The sequence below is a fragment of the Podarcis tiliguerta genome (genome assembly GCF_965153285.1).
Source record: "Podarcis tiliguerta genome assembly, chromosome: 2".
NCBI classification, from domain to species: domain Eukaryota; kingdom Metazoa; phylum Chordata; class Lepidosauria; order Squamata; family Lacertidae; genus Podarcis; species Podarcis tiliguerta.
Genome location: NC_139535.1, coordinates 95,937,230 through 95,955,433, shown reverse-complemented (window position 1 = coordinate 95,955,433; position 18,204 = coordinate 95,937,230). Strand labels below are relative to the sequence as shown.

At 44.3% G+C, this 18,204-nt stretch overlaps 1 protein-coding gene across 12 annotated transcripts in view; it reads right to left on the bottom strand.

Moving 5' to 3' along the window:
• SDK2 (sidekick cell adhesion molecule 2) overlaps positions 1 to 18,204 on the bottom strand; it is a 334,128-nt gene that overhangs the window by 152,838 nt on the left and 163,086 nt on the right. The window lies entirely within an intron of this gene.

Sequence of the window (18,204 nt, the reverse complement as noted above, 5' to 3'; positions counted from 1 at the left end):
AATCTCAGGGATGTACTGTGCCACCCAGGGGTGATGGGTTCCATGGTACAAAATATGGGGGGACGATGACACCAGGCTGGTTAAGGCTGCTACAGTGCAATTCTGGGTGTATCTATCATTTATTGTGCCATTCCCTGTCTCTTATTTCACAGCAGAAATTTAGAGAAAGATCAAACCTGATACGAGGTCTCTGGATCATCCTATATAAATGGTTTCTATTGCTCTGACTGGGTGAGCAAAAATAAGCAAAAAGGTTATAAATTAAGCATGGCAGTGCAGTTCTCTTAACCGGAACCCCTGTAAGTTTTTCATCACCATTCCCCCTCACTGTATTTGGACAGCATTTTCTGTAAGGACTCATCCATCCTTCTCTTTGTTTCGCAATAAGGTAAAGGTACAGGACCCCTGGACGGTTAAATGGGGTTGCGGTGCTCATCTCACTTTATCCACAGACAGCTTTCCGGGTCATGTGGCCAGCATGACTAAACTGCTTCTGGCGCAACGGAACACCATGACGGAAGCCAGAGTGCACGGAAACACTGTTTACCTTCCTGCCATGGCAATACCTATTTATCTATTTGCACTGGTGTGCTTTCAAACTGCTCAGTTGGCAGGAGCTGGGACAGAGCAATGGCAGCTCACTTAGCTACGGGGATTTGAACCGCCAACCTTCCGATCGGCAAGCCCAAGAAGCTCAGTGGTTTTGACCACAGCGGCACCCACGTGTCTTCTGCTTGTCCCATGATTTTAGGCATGAGTCCAAGAGTTTTTGTTTTTGTTTTCCCTTTCGTCACACCACTTCCCCTGGGAGAACCCATGGTTTAGTGCTGAATCCCGATGGACGTTGGTTTCAATTCAGCAGTAAACCGCGGGTTTTCCCGGGGGGGAAGTGGCAGGACAAAAAGAAATCCTCCTAGGCCCATGCCTTGGGGGACAAACAGATGTGTGACTGAGTCCTAAGTGTAGCTGCTGGCACTGACCCTCTTGGGTCATAGACTATAAGATTTCCAGGGTAAAATGTAGTGAATACAGCATGGCATGCAATATTTTAAAAAATCCTAATGTGGGCAGGTCCACACTAGGTGACACATAGGAGATTCATAAACATGATTTACTGAGGCCAGTAGCTGGAGAGGAATGTGGAGTCAGACCATAAAAACAAGAGGAGCTGAAATCAGTGCAGAGTCAAGATCGCTCCAAAGCCACCCCTTATGGACTTTTTGCACAAAAAGAAAAATGAGCTCTCGATATCTAGGTTTGAAGACTGAAAAAAAGGTTGGCTTATTATTAGTAGTACTGTATTGGTATTATTTCAATTTATATACCGCCCTTTATCTGAAGATCCCAGGGCAGTGCACAACATTAAAAACACATTGTGGAACATCAATGATAAAAACATAATGATGAAGGAAGCTAATACAGTGGAACCTTGGTTTATGAACTTCATTCGTTCCAGAAGTCTGTTCTTAAACCAAAGCATTCTTAAACCAAGGCGTGCTTTCCCATAGCAGCGGGGGACTCAATTTACAAATGGAACACACTCAACAGGAAGTGAAACATGTTCTTATTCCAAAGCAAAGTTCACAAACCAAAACACCTACTTCCGGGTTTGCAGCATTATTACTCCAAGTTGTTCATAAACTAAGCTGTTCTTAAACCAAGGTACCACTGTAGTAAAATGATCATCATCATAACAGTCCACCTCCCCACACTTTCACAGGCCAGAGATGGATAGCTTATGGAAAGCAGAAGAATGGGATGTTATGGAAGTAAGAGTTTTGCATAGGTTTTTACAGCTGATAGATGGAGAATTGGAAGTCTTTCCTTTTTTAAATTTTCTCTTTTAGTTTTGTTGTTTTTTAAAAAAATGCTTGATATTTGATGTTGACTCCTGTAAATTCTCTCTCTCTCTCTCTCTCTCTCTCTCTCTCTCTCTCTCTCTCTCTCTCTCAAGATTTAATAAAAATAGTTGTTTTTTAAGAAAAGATCACTCCAAAATCAAACAACTTTAGCCTCAAAGTCCGTAGCCAGTTGGTCACAACTTTGAGTTTCTCCAGAGGTCTCTTGCCCACACTGGGGATGAGCAACTGGAGATGCTTGCAAAAAAAAACCAACAAAGCAAACACCAACTGGGTAGTGAGATTGGTTGGGGTAACTGAACAATGCTGAATACCTCCTTCATTTGAGTCCAGCTGCCCCCTCTGTTCCTACATACATCTACTGTATTTCTTTCTAGCTTTTGCCCCTGATTCCAGACTCCCAAGAGCTCGAAACTAGGGTTTCTATGAACACAATACCTACAGAAAGAGCACCATTTGGATTGTCACAAGTTTCACTTCCTGCCAGCAGAGGGAGCAAAGACAACCGATAACTTTGTCCCCAACCTGCCATGAAAAGTGCTGCCACTTTTTTTGGGGGGGGGGCGGGGGGAGGCTGACTGCAAAGTTCAGACACATTAATTCATTTGTGCGCATTCAGACTTTTAAAAGCCGTATTTACTAGCATCGATTAAAAGATAGAATGCCAAAACCACTATCTGGACATGGTGGCAAATCTCCTGCTGTAGGAGGAAGGGAAAACGCATCCCTTTACCTACGGAGCAGGGAAGAGATACAGATAAGAAAAAGATTGGTGGAGAGAGACGAAAAGCCAGTCCATGAATTAGGGCAGGAAGGCAGCTGGGGAGGTGGTTGCGGGAAGTAGGATGGTTACTTTTGCCCAAGAGGAGGGGACATTTATCCAAATGTATGGAAGGTTTTAAAATGTCTGAAAAACCATTGGATGGGAGGGTTGAAGCTCAGGGGTGGACCACGAGTGTTGTATGCAGAAGCCATCAGGTTCAACCCCTGACATCTCCAGGTAAGGCTGAGAAAAGATGCCCTGTCTGAAATCCTGAAAAATGGCTGTAGACAAGGAATAGCCAAAGTGGTGGCCCTCCAGTAGTTGCTGGACTCCAATTCCCATCATCCATTAGCGAGCTGAGGCTGATGGGAATTGTAGTCCAGCTGGCACAACGTTAGCTACTTCTGGTGTAGATAATACTGGGGAAAACCGGGACGCCATCTTTCAGGGGCACACTCCTGCGTGAGTCACGTGACCTGGGTGAGATCGCAGCCCTCCAAAAAGCGCTTTTTTGGGGGGGTGAGATTGTGGTGCGAGATTCATGGCACCCAAAAACGGCCGCCGTGCTCTCACACGAAAATACAGGATGCCCTGGTTTTCCCGGGACAGTTGAGGGGTATGAGAGGGCGCAATAGTCTGACTCTGTATAAAGCAACTTCCTATTTGTCTTCTTGTTGTCTGGAAGCAGTCTTTCCTCTTTCCTTCTCACTTCCTGTTATTCACCTCTGCCATTATTAGCTATGTGCCCATAATCCATCAGGCATTGCCCCAAACCTACATTTCCTCTCAATAAATGCTTCACAGAAATGCTTTCCTCTCTCCCCCTGGCAAGCACGTTGTATCCTTCTCTCCACCAAAATAGCTGAGAACGGAGGAGCAGCCTAACCAGAAAAGCCGTCCTCTATTTTTAGCACACATTTTAGGGCCTGGGAATGCGAAAGTGAGCTGGCCACTCCTTGGTTTGTGGTCTGGGCGATGCAGTAATGGGCTGGGTGCCTTTTATTATTTTGTCTAGTTGGCTTGGCTGCACAAACCATATTGCGTTAAATACAGTAGTTAGCAAGCAGCTGACTCTCCCTGATGGTTTTCGGAAGGAATTTCAAGCCAACCATTCCTGTGAATGTAAGCAGCTGTGGACAAAGAAGCTCTGAATACAAGATGGACAGCCAAGAAACGCAACTATTAGCAACAGAGAATGAAGCAGCCTTATTCAGAGCCACGCCGTTGGTCCATCTAGTTCAGTACTGTCTGCACTGACTGGCAGCTGCTCTCCATGGTTTCATGGAGGGACCTCTCCCAGCTCTACCTGGAGATGCTGGGGACTGAACCAGGTACCTTCTTGCATGCAAAGCCAGTGCTCCAACACTGAGCTACAACACTTCCCCTATTGCACAAGCTGTTACGCTTCATAATGTTTTGCAGAAGTGCAGGGGGCACAGTTCCAAAGAGCAATGGCAGCAAAGTCAAACATGTCAGCAGGGGGAGGAACACGAATGTGCCGCCCCAAATTTTGGCAAGGAGTAAAGCTATGGTTTTTCCAGTAGTGATGTATGGAAGTGAGAGGTGGACCATAAAGAAGGCTGATCGCCGAAGAATCAATGCTTTTGAATTATGGTGCTGGAGGAGACTCTTGAGAGACCCATGGACTGCAAGAAGATCAAACCTCTCCATTCTGAAGGAAATCAGCCCTGAGTGCTCACTGGAAGGACAGATCCTGAAGCTGAGGCTCCAATACTTTGGCCACCTCATGAGAAGAGAAGACTCCCTGGAAAAGACCCTGATGTTGGGAAAGATGGAGGGCACAAGGAGAAGGGGACGACAGAAGATGAGGTGGTTGGACAGTGTTCTCGAAGCTACCAGCATGAGTTTGACCAAACTGCGGGAGGCAGTGGAAGACAGGAGTGCCTGGCGTGCTCTGGTTCGTGGGGTCACGAAGAGTCGGACACGACTAAACAACAAATATTTCCCCAATCTCGATTAATAAGTCCTTGAAAGCTACCAGTGCACAATATTTTGAAAACTCCACCTGTTGGCTTTGTAACCCACTTTCATCCTCTTCCACACAATGCATTTCCCTTGCCTGATCACCTAGAGCTGCTTCTCTTCACCACAGGCAACCAGACACGTTGCTATCTACACCCGGAAACTTCTTCTCTCACTGCTCTGCTGCCTCCAAACAGATTCATTTGAATGCATGTTTTCAAATACTGTATATTCCTAAGATTTTTGCTAAACCAAGAAAACCTAAATATCCAGTTCCTTTGCCAGCTTCCATGTTGAAAACTGAAGATTCTGCACATGCAGATAACAAAATGTCACATTTGTACATATTTTTAGGAACTTACTGGTATTTACATGCATTGCAACAACCTGATAAGCAAACTAGGTTAATATTGTCAGGTCCAATGCAGATAAGAAGGAGTATATTAATACTTTTTTGTTTGTTTCTTTCAAAAATGCCACCAATAACATAGGGCTCACTCAGCCTTTTTGTGCCATATTTCTAGGTACAAGTCTGGGCTTTAAAGCCTAATGTCCAAGTGGGTTTTTTTGACCCAGCGCTTTCTCCAGGAAAACCAGAGTTTTGCTGCTGAACCGGAGTAAATGGCAATCAGGTTTTCTGTGGATTGTGGGTTTTCCTAGGGGGAACAAAACAAACACCAACACCACAACCTCTCTTGGACAAAGAGGTTTAAAGGGCAGGCCTGTGCTTGGAAGGTACAGCAGAAAAAGGATGGCCGAATGAGTCCAGTTACTCATTCATTTCATGGGAGGACGGGGGAGAACACAAGGGCACCTAATCACGGACTCAGATTAAGACAAGAAGCTGCACTCCAACCCTTCAGAGGTGGGCCCAACCTGTAGCACAGCCTCAGATTAGTCAAGAACAGTTTACCCCAAGCAAACTGAAACCCTGTCCCCAATCCCCCCAAGACCAAAGAACATGCCAGCAACTGTGTGACCTGTTCCTCATGCTATATTCCCTTTGGATTCCTTATGCATGAAGGGAATGGAGATTATTTCGAGGCTGTGCAGAGTTGCACACCCATGAACCCGGGAGCTGAATTCACATTTCCCAAGCTGACCCGGCCTTGCTCCTTTCCACACCTGGCATTCTGTGCCATATTGTCCACAGTGACACAGTTCTGACCGCTCTTCCGTCCATGCTCCTACCTGAGCCATTTAGTAACCATATCAACAAGAGCTTAAAGTCCATCTAGGATTTCTCTAAGCTGCTTTAGCTTCCTTTATTCCCAGCTGGCTTCTTAGCATTTTAAACACCATGCTGGGCTTTTAAGATAGAGGGCGGAACGGGGTTGGGGGGAGTCTGAGGAAGAGGGGAAACAAGAAAGCAAAAGTCTGCCATTTTATTTGCGGTGTAAAACTGAAAGCTGAAGTGCACAGCTTCATTTTCTGTTTAACAAATGGAATTCTTTTTTACTTCAAAAGCACATTCATATTTCCCAACAGCTTTCAAGTGTACTTTGAATCACATTTATTTTTTTCACATACAAAAAAGAAAAGAGAAAGAGAAGGGAGAAAAAAAATCCAAACACCCTCCTCAGCTTTAGTTCCTGGTATCAATTTGTTATAAAACAATAACATTCCAGGACCTGTATGATTAAATTCCTCTTTTCATGTGGGACCAATTCAAAAATGGAGGGTGTGTGTGTGGAGAGCCACTTCAACTAACAAACAGCGCACACACATGCAGAAAGCACAATGTTAAAAGGGTTTAAGCTTTTCAGGCCCCCACGCAGGGCAATCTGCTGTGAGGTATGCATTTATATTTTATTGCTTCTCTTGTCCTCTGGGGCTTTTTGGGAGCTGAACAAACTAAAGAGTGTCAACTTCAAGGCAGTAAAACGCTTGAAGTGCACACTTTACTCCAAAGGTATCGCAGTTTCATGCAAGGGTTAGGGATCTGACAATCTTCTGAAAATAAAATAGAGCCAGAGTAATCTTCATTTGCCGATACGTTGCTAGGCTCCTGCAGAAGGCAGTATTCTAAGGGGAAGTACAATGAGAATTTACAGAGAAGTCTCTTATAACTTCATACCACAATATGAATTGAGGCTACATAAATGCTGGACTTTTGTGCTGAATTGTCCTTGGCACACCTTGTCAACTCACCTAATAGTGTTGGCAAGTTATGGGGCTAACAACCACGAAGTTCTTACAACCCACCATTTTGTTAACGGATATAGAGCTTTTCTTCTTCTTCCATTTTCCTGTTCCTTTACGTGACTCGCAGAAAACCAGCATTCAAAGCTCCCACAATTTCATCACCGTGCCAGGAGAAAAGGTTCACCTGTTGAATTCTTGATGGTCATCAAATTAATTTAAAACATATGCATGTGAGAACTCTCCCTGTCAGATGCCCTGTCTAAACGCTGAGTCGCAAACATAAAAGACAAAATTTTGTGTGACTATTTCGTCATCGCTGATAAAGTGGTAGTCACCTTCTAAACATCTGTTTTGATGCGATTTAGACAAAGGGTTATTAAAAACGGTTAAAAACAAAAACAGCAAATCCATTTAAAACAAAACGAAAACCCTAACCAAGCAGGCACTCGTGGCAAAGACTCGTTTATCCAGCTGAGAAAGTCTGTCAGAACAAAAAAAATGTATTCTATTGTTTCCAGAAAGTGCTGGTAGTGGGTTCTTGTTTTATCTTCACAGGCATGCCACAGAGCAGAGTCAGCCACGCTAAAAGCCCTGCTCTGAATTACTGTGGAGCAGGCTTCTAAGTCTTTGGAACTTGCAGAAGAAACTTTCCCACAAACCACAGGAATCTACTGGGTTTATAAGGGATAAGAAGGTCTCTCAAGTGACCTGGCCCTGAGCTCCATAGGACCTTGTTTGTTAGTACCAACATCTTGAACTTGGCCTTGTATCAGATTGGCAGTCAGTGCAGCTCCTGCAAGCAAGGTGTTTTTTGTTGGAGGTAGCTTGCCCCCACAGGTGACCTAACCAGTGGTGTAGAGTTGGGGCGGCACAAATTGCCCCAGGCTCAAAATTGTTAGGGGTGCAAAATTTCAACACCTTGTGCTGCCTCAATACAGCTGCAGGCTTCCGTCTCTGGGCTCCATTGAAAACAGCTTCTCCATGCAACCCAGAAAGTGACCCCCCCCTTTCCCCCAGAACCCCCAAAGTGGAATTGCTCACTGGATCAACATTTTCATCAACCTCGTTTCTGGTCATTCACCACTAATTAAGGCTGTTACGTACTAAGCTTGGATCCTAGAACAATAGGCAAGTAGGATCCTAGAATGCAACAACTGTTTGGCTTGCAAGAAAAGACCAATCAGGCTCCAGGAGGAAGTTAATCAGCCTATTAGGCTGGTAGGATTGTAGAACGCAACAACCGATTGGCCTGCAGGAAAAGACCAATCAGGCTCCAGGAGGGAAGCAGAATCAGCCAATCAGATGGGACTCATTGTGTAAATAATGTATATAAAAGCCTGAGGTTTGCGGGGCAATTCAATCACTGTTTTCCAAGCTGCAATAAGGAGCATGAAATCACTACAGGACTCCGAGTATATTTCAAAGGCCCTATTGAAGTGTATGTGAAATTAGGGTTATTTGCTAGCCTAATTCCACCTAAGCTTGCCAGAGTTCTTGTTCAAATCTTGGGAAATTCCTGATGTCCAGGAGGAAAGAAACCCAGTTGCCACAGCCCAGCTCAGCTGAAAGGAACATGAGATGTAGCTTCTGTTATGGGAACAGCACAACGCGCATTATCAGCAAGCACAAATGTACTGGAAAGTGCTGCAAGCCACCACCACATGAAACAGAAGCCAATTAAATTGTTTGTGCAGGTTAACCTAACTGAACCTGTGAATAATATTGAAATTTGTGATCTTCGTCAACTAAATGAAGTCAAAGCTCTCGCAGACATTCCAATTAAGCCTCATTGCCTATGGAGCTGCACTGATACAAATAAATCTAATGTAAATGACCAGTCAGGGGAGTCGCCTCCTTTTTGCCCTCCCTGGCTTGCAGGCAGGAGGGTGATTAAAAGAGGCCAGAAGGCAAGGACTGCAGGAAAAAGATACCATAGATTGCTTTTTAGAAAAGAAAGGAGCCCCAGCAAGGGAGAAGCCTATATGGGGAAGATCTACAGTAGAGGTTTTTTCCTGCCTTAAACTTTCTAGTTTTATCACAGCAGAAAAACCACAGAAGAACCAAGGAAAATAATTAAAGGCATTTTTTTGACTCTTTCCAGTCACTCATGCAGCAGCACAAGCTTTTGATCTCTGTCACATTCTGTCCGACTGCCGTCCCTTGTGGCTTGAAAATTCACCCACTAAACACATCTTTTATCCGCTTCAGACTCCAAAGATTCAGCCTCTAAATGGTCCCCATGATGGCAGCGCTGAACTGCATTTCCTCCTCTCCCTTTTCTTTCTCCATTTTTAATGGACGGATTGGGAGGGGGACGGGACAAAGAGAGGATATCTGCCGCCCCCTTTAACTCTTTGTTCCCTGAACAAAGTCGGCCACTTTAGACTGAGAAAACTTCTGAAGTCTTAAGAAGGCCGGAAGAAAGGACAAGTGATGCCAATCAGGACAAAGGTCTTCTGTGTGAGCCGCCCCCATCTTGATGCATTCCTGCAGTGGAAATGAACATAATGGAGAGACCTATTGTCTGTTCATATTGCTCCCTTGGCTGGAGAAGCACGGGATGATGATAATTCTGTCAAAACTGAAAAGAGGTCATTTCCCACCAGCCACCAGTCTAGCCTGGCCCATGAATTAGCCCCTTTTCTGCCTCAAGAAAAGGATCGCTCCCTCTTTCCTCAAGACATACACAAGCTGCCTCTAGGCTCTAGTTCCTTTTCCAAAATGGTAGCTACAAGAAGACGGGGGAAGAGAAGGTGGTTGAGTGGACAAAGCAGGTGATGCGCAACTGAAAAAGGAACAGACTTCTCTCTCCTTGGGGCTTATGCACACTGACCCTTTCTACACATTTTCCCAGTCATGGCCCACAAACCTGTTCTTTAAATCTCAATCAGACCAAATGGCAAACTGCAGAAAACATTTGTTCCAACTGAGCGCCAAGGAGAGGGTTTTTGTGGGGAAAGCTCTGGTGCAAAGCCAAAAACACACTCGGACACTGAGCTTTTAAGTGCAGACTTGCGACTAGAAAGAGCACTAAGTGTGGCTGAGACCTTAATCTAAGTTTTGAGACTATCACCTCTGGAAGAGTGAGGGTAAGGAAGGAAGTCCACCCACTGGCCTGTTCATGGGAGAGTAGCAGCAGCAATCGCTGTCAGCGCATACAGCATAGCCTGTGCACGGCAACAGCAGTGGCCTGGGATTACACCTGGCACTTGCTCCCGTTCAGGAGGAAGGCATAGTTGGGAGGAATCTTAAGCTGCCACCGATTGTAAGGGACAGTGCCAGTTCAGGAGGTACTTCAAGGCTTGATCCTATCAGTTCCTTTATTGAGAAAGTGACATTAATTTAGCTGTGTGTAAGTAAGGTTTTGCAGTCTATAAACACCAGTGACTGACTTGGTAGACCTAAATAGGTTACTAAGTACTCATCCTCCCACAATTCAAAAACCGAAAATCTGCATCATTATTCCACTGTACGTAGTCTTTATACTGCACTGAGAAAGAATTTGATTCATCTTTTTTCTCTTTATTTCTCTCTGCCTCATTCTGCTACACATACACACCAACTACAGAGAGATCGTTGTTGTTTTTTATATACCACCAGTTCAATGACTTAGCAGTGTACAAGGAGGTGGGGGTGGGAAGCACTCTATGCAGACACCACCATAAAATATCACAATAAAATCAGTATACAACTTCCCAAAACTAATAAAAAGAGGCAACAAAATCAGCCTTCACCATATCGCAGGCTGCTAAAAAATCAAGTCTGTATTAAAAGGTCTTGCATTGCCTCTGACATTCTGGAGCTCCAACTAGCCTCCAAGGAGAATGGAGTTCCATAAGCTGAGATTGCCTCCTTGCCTGCCCTTGATGTTCTGACTTTGGCACACAGAAGATTCCTCCAGGAGGGCGTCTCCAGCTGATCTGAAGGGCTGTGGCAGAACAAGCAAGAAGAGGCAGCCTTCAGGATAGACAGGGCTGTGACTTGTGTGGCAGGGCAAGCTGCCTATCACTGTCATTATCAGCAATTGGCTGGGAGGTGACAGCAGTCTTGGAGCAACACAGAAACCAGTAAAGTTGAAGTGACATCACTTGCAGGCACTTCCTTGTTGGAAAGAGGCACAGGATACCAATCAGGGATGGAGGAGAAGAAAGTGAAAGAAAGAGAAAGGAATCTAGGCAAAACCATTATCAACACCAAATTTAGTTACTTTTTGTTGGGGAGAGGAATGCAAAGAGAACAGGAAGGCCTCCTTGAAGATTCAAGGGCTCCTTAGTAATTTCCAGTTATAGTTCTCCTGCTTAGAAAGGTTTTCAGCTTGACTTTCACTTCACACAGTCTCAAGCATCCATCTCCAAATTTATGTCTCCAGGTATTGCTGGGCTACAGTCCCAATCATCCTTGACCATTGGCTATGATGGCTGGCTGGGGAGACGATGGAGGCTGTAGTCCAACAACAAAGGAGGAGTCAAGCTTGGGGAAGGTTGCTCTAAAGGCAGCCATTTCATGTACTCTGTACCCATGTAGACCATCAAGCTAACATGGCAAGAACTCTTTCTCATCCCAGAGCAGCTCAATCATTTGCGTCACCCTGCCAAGTGGTAAGAAAGTTCACCCTCCACATTAAGAGCTTATCCAGACTTCCATTTGCCCTGCCAATTTCCCCTGGGAAAACTCAATCTTTACTGCTGAATCAGAGCAAACGTCCATTGGGTTTTCCATGGACTGACGTTTGTTCCAATTCAGCACCAAAGAGCGGGTTTTCCTGGGGAAAATGGCGAGGAAAATGGAAAACCTGCTCGGATCTGTGCTTTCTAGGTACAGAAAAAACAGAAGTGTGGATGAACTCTAAATGCAGATGTGTGGTAGAACCTGGGTTTCTTAAAGCAAAACTGTTAAGAGCTTTCCCAAGATCATCGTTTCACCAAACGCAAATTCAAGGCAAAGTTTTCAAATATATACTCCCAATTCCCCCCCGCCCATTTGTCAATTCTGAAAGTTTAGGGCATGTGAAGGACGTTTTGCACATCTCACACAATCAAAATGTCTCATTTATTGTGCACAACATTCTGAAGGTGGTACTTCTATGTCATGTTTTCCAAGCACTTCAATGCAAGCATTTAGTGATGGGGGAAATAATTGACTTTCCTGAGACAGCAATCACAAGAGCAATGCATGTGCTATGTGGAACAGTTGTGGGGATGTCCCTGTTGGGTATTGTTTGTGGTGCAATTAGTGATGAAAACAACTCCTCCCATTCCACAGAGAGCTACCTCACAGGAATCTCTAGGGACATGCCGAAGAAAGTTGCCTGTGCTATGAACATTTGAGCAGAATCACCCAAGCCCTCCCACCTTTCAGCAGCTCTTAGCCAAGCTTTCATCACTTATCCATGCCGTAAAAGCTTCCTTTTTACTGATTTTTAAATAAGATTAGTTCATTTGCTACATATGCTCATTTAGTTAATGTTACCTGCCAACAGAAATTACGGCATAAGACATTAAAAAAAAAAAAAAAGATGTTCTAGACATTTCTACCACATTGTAGTGTTCTTTTTTTTAAAAAAAAATATTTTATTCATTGCCATTCATAGCAGGGCTGTGTTTTATATTTTATTGATTCCTATGAAAGGATATGTGTCAAAGCTGATATAGATAAAGTAATTGGATTGAATTGGCTCTTTGTATACAGGATGAAGCTGCTTGAGGGTCTCAGGACAATTATGGGGGAAAGTATACATATGGAAGAGATGCCCAGGATTAACTGAATTGCAATAAATAAGAAATGCTCTAAGACATCACGTGCACCAACGCTCCACATACCGAGTGGGGGGCTCATTTTGTTACTGCAGGAAACATACACAATGATACCCTGTTGACATAATAAGGAATTCAAGTGCAAAGCATACATACAAAGTTGCTACCTGGATAGTTTCAAACTGACCTGCTTCTTTTTAATCCGCTGCTTTAAATTTCCCCCTCCTTTTCCTGAAAACTGCTCTCTCGTTGACCCCCCCCCCCCTTTTGGAGAAAAGTTGCAACCCCACCCAGGTATATGTACAGGATAAGGCATTGTTGTAGTAGTTTAGTCGTTTAGTCGTGTCCGACTCTTCATGACCCCATGGACCAGAGCACGCCAGGCACTCCTGACTTCCACTGCCTCCCGCAGTTTGGTCAGACTCATGCTGGTAGCTTCGAGAACACTGTCCAACCATCTCGTCCTCTGTCGTCCCCTTCTCCTTGCGCCCTCCATCTTCCCCAACATCAGGGTCTTTTCCAGGGAGTCTTCTCTTCTCATGAGGTGGCCAAAGTATTGGAGCCTCAGCTTCAGGATCTGTCCTTCCAGTGAGAACTCAGGGCTGATTTCCTTTAGAATGGATAGGTTTGATCTTCTTGCAGTCCATGGGACTCTCAAGAGTCGATAAGGCATAGGAGATGCCTTTGGATCTCATTTGGTCCAGAATTTTGCATCCACTGTTCATCGCTGTCTAGTTTCAGATTAGTTACAGCAGTGGCTGGGTGCATTTCTGTGGCTGCAATGCTAAAGTGCTTACTAGGGAGCAGGGCCCATTGATCACAGTGGAATTTATTTCTGAGTTAAACATGTGAAAGACTGCACTATGAGGCTCATTATTATTGTTCAAGGAACAGAATTTGCAAGTGTGTCTTCTTGCAACTCTGGAAGAGAACCCCTGGGTAAGAGAGATTCTGAGAAGCACATGATTTCAAGGGAGGGGACTTCTGGGCTTCTTTCTTCTACTACTATTTTTTCTTTCTTTCTAAACTTAGTAGCACCCAATTAGGATTTCTCCTGTTTTAGAAAGCAGTTAGCGTGAGTGAGTGGAATGTCCATGTTGTTTCTTGTGCGATGCCATGCAGCTTGAGCAGATAATCAAAGCCAATTCACAGGCCCCATTAGTGAAGAAAGCCATGGCTGCCAGCCTCCCGGGCACAACTGTCGGGTAATTGTGAGATCAGAGGGAGGAAGACTGGAACAGCTCTTCAGCTGGGGAAAGCCTGTTTAGCAGATTATTTGGGGGGGGGGAGAAGGAAGGGAGCGGGCTCTGGAAATAAACAAGGCGAAAATGGATTGGCTAAAAATTAGTGGCAGAGAGGAGGAAGGATGGGGTACAAACAGGAAGGCTGTGAAGAGCAACTTCAAGGAGCTATTTGAAAGTTGATTCAACAGCACTGGGACCATCCCTTCCCAGAGTGGGAAGGCCATAGGAAGTTCTTTCATGAACTACATATACTTGGCTTTAAAACGATCTCTCCCACCCATCCCGTGTGTGTGCGATTCTCATCCTCAGTGTTAGGTAATGAGACTTCTGAAATTTGTATACATTTAAATAAATTAAAGTATGCAAATATGTAATAAGTGTTAAGGCGGCAGTTAATTTACATCTTTCCTGCCATGTAATTAGCTGGAATTTTCATAGCATTTAGATGAACGGAGCATATGCTAAACTGCAGTCTTCTGTTTATTGTACAATATTCTGATGTGAAGGATGCAGTTCAGCTCTTAACAATTCTTAGCATATAATGAGTTGGAGAAGATGAGAGTTGGGAGGAAGAGAAAGAAAGGGAGGGAAATGGAAAATGGACCTTTTGTTGTTTTTACTTACTACTCTCTTTCTGCTCACTTAGAATTTTTTTCTGCATTTTTATATTTTTAGATAGGTATCTCGGACAATGAAGGCCAGAAACTGTCATGTTTAAAAAGAAATCTGAGTTTTAGAATTGTACCTGCAACCCAAGAACCACATAAAATGACATCGGAGGCAATGGATGCCTCTATTATCATACCAATTTCAACTGTCTCTCATTTAATTTCTAAAATGCATGCTTCAGGTTAATTAAGATGAGGTCCATTACGCACAATACCTGTAAACTACTAAGGTATTTTGCAGGTATTGTGTGTAGCCGACCTCATCTTAATTTGCCTAAAGCATGTGTTTTAGAAATTCAGACAGGAGACAGCTGAAAGTGATATGATAATAGAGGCATCATTGCCTCTGGTGTGTACTCTCATCCCGCTAATATCTCTCATGAAAAAGGGTTTTGCAGGTTTTTGGAATATTGACAGTGACATACAATAAGTGTGTGCGCACATGATGAGGACAAAATAATAATAATAATAATAATAATAATAATAATAATAATAATACATTATTATTATTATTATTATTATTATTATTATTATTATTATTATTATTTAGTATTAATTTATTGTTATTGTTATTATTAATACCCCGCCCTCCCCAGCCAAGGCTGGGCTCAGGGCGGCTAATAAGCAATAATAATAATAATAATAATAATAATAATAATACAATATGCCTGTCTCACACTTGTTGGCCGTGTACACATTATGCATTTAAAGTACATGACTTCTCTCAAATAATTATGGGAATTGTTGTTTATTAAGGGTGCATGACTTTTCCCAAATAATTATGGGAATTATTGTTTGTTAAGGGTGCTAGTAATTATAGGTCAGTGAGGGGGTCATGACAGTTCCCAGGATTCCTTGGGGGAAAGTCATGTGCTTTAAATTGTATGGCGGGTTTGCAGCCTTACGATCTAACCATGCCTTTATCTGAAAAATGTACATTACCGGAAATCCAACCCACCCCCCTCAGACTTCCACTGGTGTACTACTCTCAACACTTGTTCGCATAATATCCATAATGTCTGGACAAGGTCCCATGGTTGTAAACATTCTGCTTCAACGTTTCTGACTGGAACACATCCAGCTTCAATTTTCCACCTTGGAAAGTTGCACTGGCAAAAGGCTCCTGGGTTTTTATACCTCTGCTGCCCAGGATAAAACAACCTTGCTGCCTTGTTTGCTTGCTTGCGAAATGCAACAAGAGGCTCTCAGGACTCAAGAGTGCATCTCAAAACTCGGAACTAGACATAAGTCAGAATTCTTCTTCTTAAGCTTGGGGGGGGGGGAAGGTCCTCCCTAAAGAGGGTGTGCTGCATATTTGGATTGCTTTTCTCACTAATGGGGAAAAGGGAGCAGATCATCCCCTCTAGTTCTTGCTTGTTTGGCACAGTGGGAACCAGAGAGAACATGCCATGCTGAGATTTTGTTTGTTTCAACTGCATGAGCAGCTGAACTATGGCTGAAGAACAATTTGAAACTTTAGGGCGGTTTGAAAGAAAACGACCCATGTCATCCATCACTTTCATTTCTGTATCAATGGCAAAAGCTACAACCAAGAGTGCTAGCGGAAGGAAGAGGTAGTAGCAAGAGGGGTAGAGGAAGCAAAGAAGGGTGGCAACTACAGATGCCTGGTTCACAGAGCGCCAACATGCAAGGCCACAGACCAAGAGCACAGGAGGGAACAAAGGAATTCCCTGGTAAAGAGAGATCTGGGTGGGAAGCAGGCACTTGGTTGGACTACAACTCCCATCAGCCTCAGCCAGCACAGCCAATGGTCCGGGATGAGGGGAGGTGTAGTCCAACGGCATCAGGAGAGCCACAGGTTTCCCAACTCTGGACGACAGAGATTTGGAGTGGAAGGAGATTAATACTGAGAATGCAGTTCTTAGGTTCAGGTTATTTTGGCAGCTCCATGGCTAGTGGGTGGAAGAAAAGGCTTCTCTGCCCTCCTGGAACAACTGACAGTCCCAATAAGGTTAAAAGAGCTAAAATCCATGCAAGCAGGGTATTATAATGAACAGTCTCCTTGTTCAACAACAGAACACCCTCTGTTATCATGGTGACCTGCTTCAGACTGCCTGGCATGCTTTATTGTTTATACCCTCAACTGTTAAGCCTTGCTTCTTGGTTTAGAGCCCCGCTGGTCCACAGGACAGAAGATCATAGAATCGCAGAATTGGAAGGTATCATGAGGATCATCTGCCTAACTGCACTACTGTTGAAAGCCTTCAGCAAGCAACTCTCCCAAATCTAAGGAAACCTCATACAGTGGTATTTCAGGTTAAGAACATAATTCATTCTGGAGGTCCGTTCTTAACCTGAAACTGTTCTTAACCTGAAGCACCACTTTAGCTAATGGGGCCTCCTGCTGCTGCTGTGCCACCATGTGATTTCTGTTCTTATCCTGAAGCAAAGTTCTTGACCTGAGGTACTATTTCTGGGTTAGTGGAGTCTGTAACCTGCAGCATCTGTAACCTGAAGCGCCTTTAACCCAAGGTACAACTGTACTTAAAAATAAATAAATCCTGGAGCCAGCTCCTGGAGTTTCTACAGGGTGCAATGTGATTCAGGCCAGCTTTACTAAAAAAAACAAACCCAAAAGCAATTGTTACACTTTCTTTTTTATTATTATTCTGGTCTGGCCTTGGGCCTTCCTGGCTTATCCTCCCGTCTCTTTCCCTGGTTATGTTGTGCTCACAAGGATGACCTGCTAATTTATGTCTGAATTCCTCCTTGTGTCCTGGTTTATGTCAGCCCCGGTCCTCCCTTCGCCTCCTCCTGCGCGCAGCAACTTGGCAGGCGACTCTTCCCAGCTGTTACAGGTGGACACAAGCACACAAGTTGTTTCATTATGCTAGTAAAGATTCATCAGCTCCTCCACCATTTTACCTCTTTGGCCTTCACCTTCGGGGGGATGTGTGTCGTCATTTAAGGTCGATTCTGCAAGCACGCTATGATCAATTGCCATGTGGCAACAGCACGAGCTACCCATCCCAGCGGAGCGGCTTGCCAATTTATCTGTATTAATGCTAATCTGAATGTAGCAGTCCTAGGACCAGGACTGGGGAGGGAAACTACTTGTCAACTAGACAGGATCACACATAGGTTGGTGCTGCCCCCAGATCTCTGCTATCCCAGAGATGGTAAACAATAGCAAATAAACTCATCAATTCCTGACCAAAAAAAGAGAGAAGGAGGGGGTGTTTCTATACAAAGAAGCTGCAAAGACATCTGCAAATGTGACATGTAGGGTGGCAGTGTTAACCCCGCCATGTGGGAACACTTGCAGACGACCGCAGCGCTTGGCAACAATCAGTCAGGTAATGCATCCACGGCAGTGACCATAGGAGGAAAAACCACTGGGAGGAGCAAAGAGAGAAGAAACACCATGGTGCATCTGCAGCAGCACAACCAGACACCTTCATCTGCCCCAGCTGCAACAAAATACGTCTCTCCCTTGTTGTTGTTGTTTAGTCTTTTAGTCGTGTCCGACTCTTTGCTACCCCATGGACCAGAGCACGCCAGGCACTTCTGTCTTCCACTGCCTCCCGCAGTTTGGTCAAACTCATGCTGGTAGCCTCAAGAACACTGTCCAACCATCTGGTCCTCTGTCGTCCCCTTCTCCTTGTGCCCTCCATCTTTCCCAACATCAGGGTCTTTTCCAGGGTCTTTTCTCTTCTCATGAGGTGGCCAAAGTATTGGAGCCTCAGCTTCACGATCTGTCCTTCCAGTGAGAACTCAGGGCTGATTTCCCTAAGAATGGATAGGTTTGATCTTCTTGCAGTTCGTGGG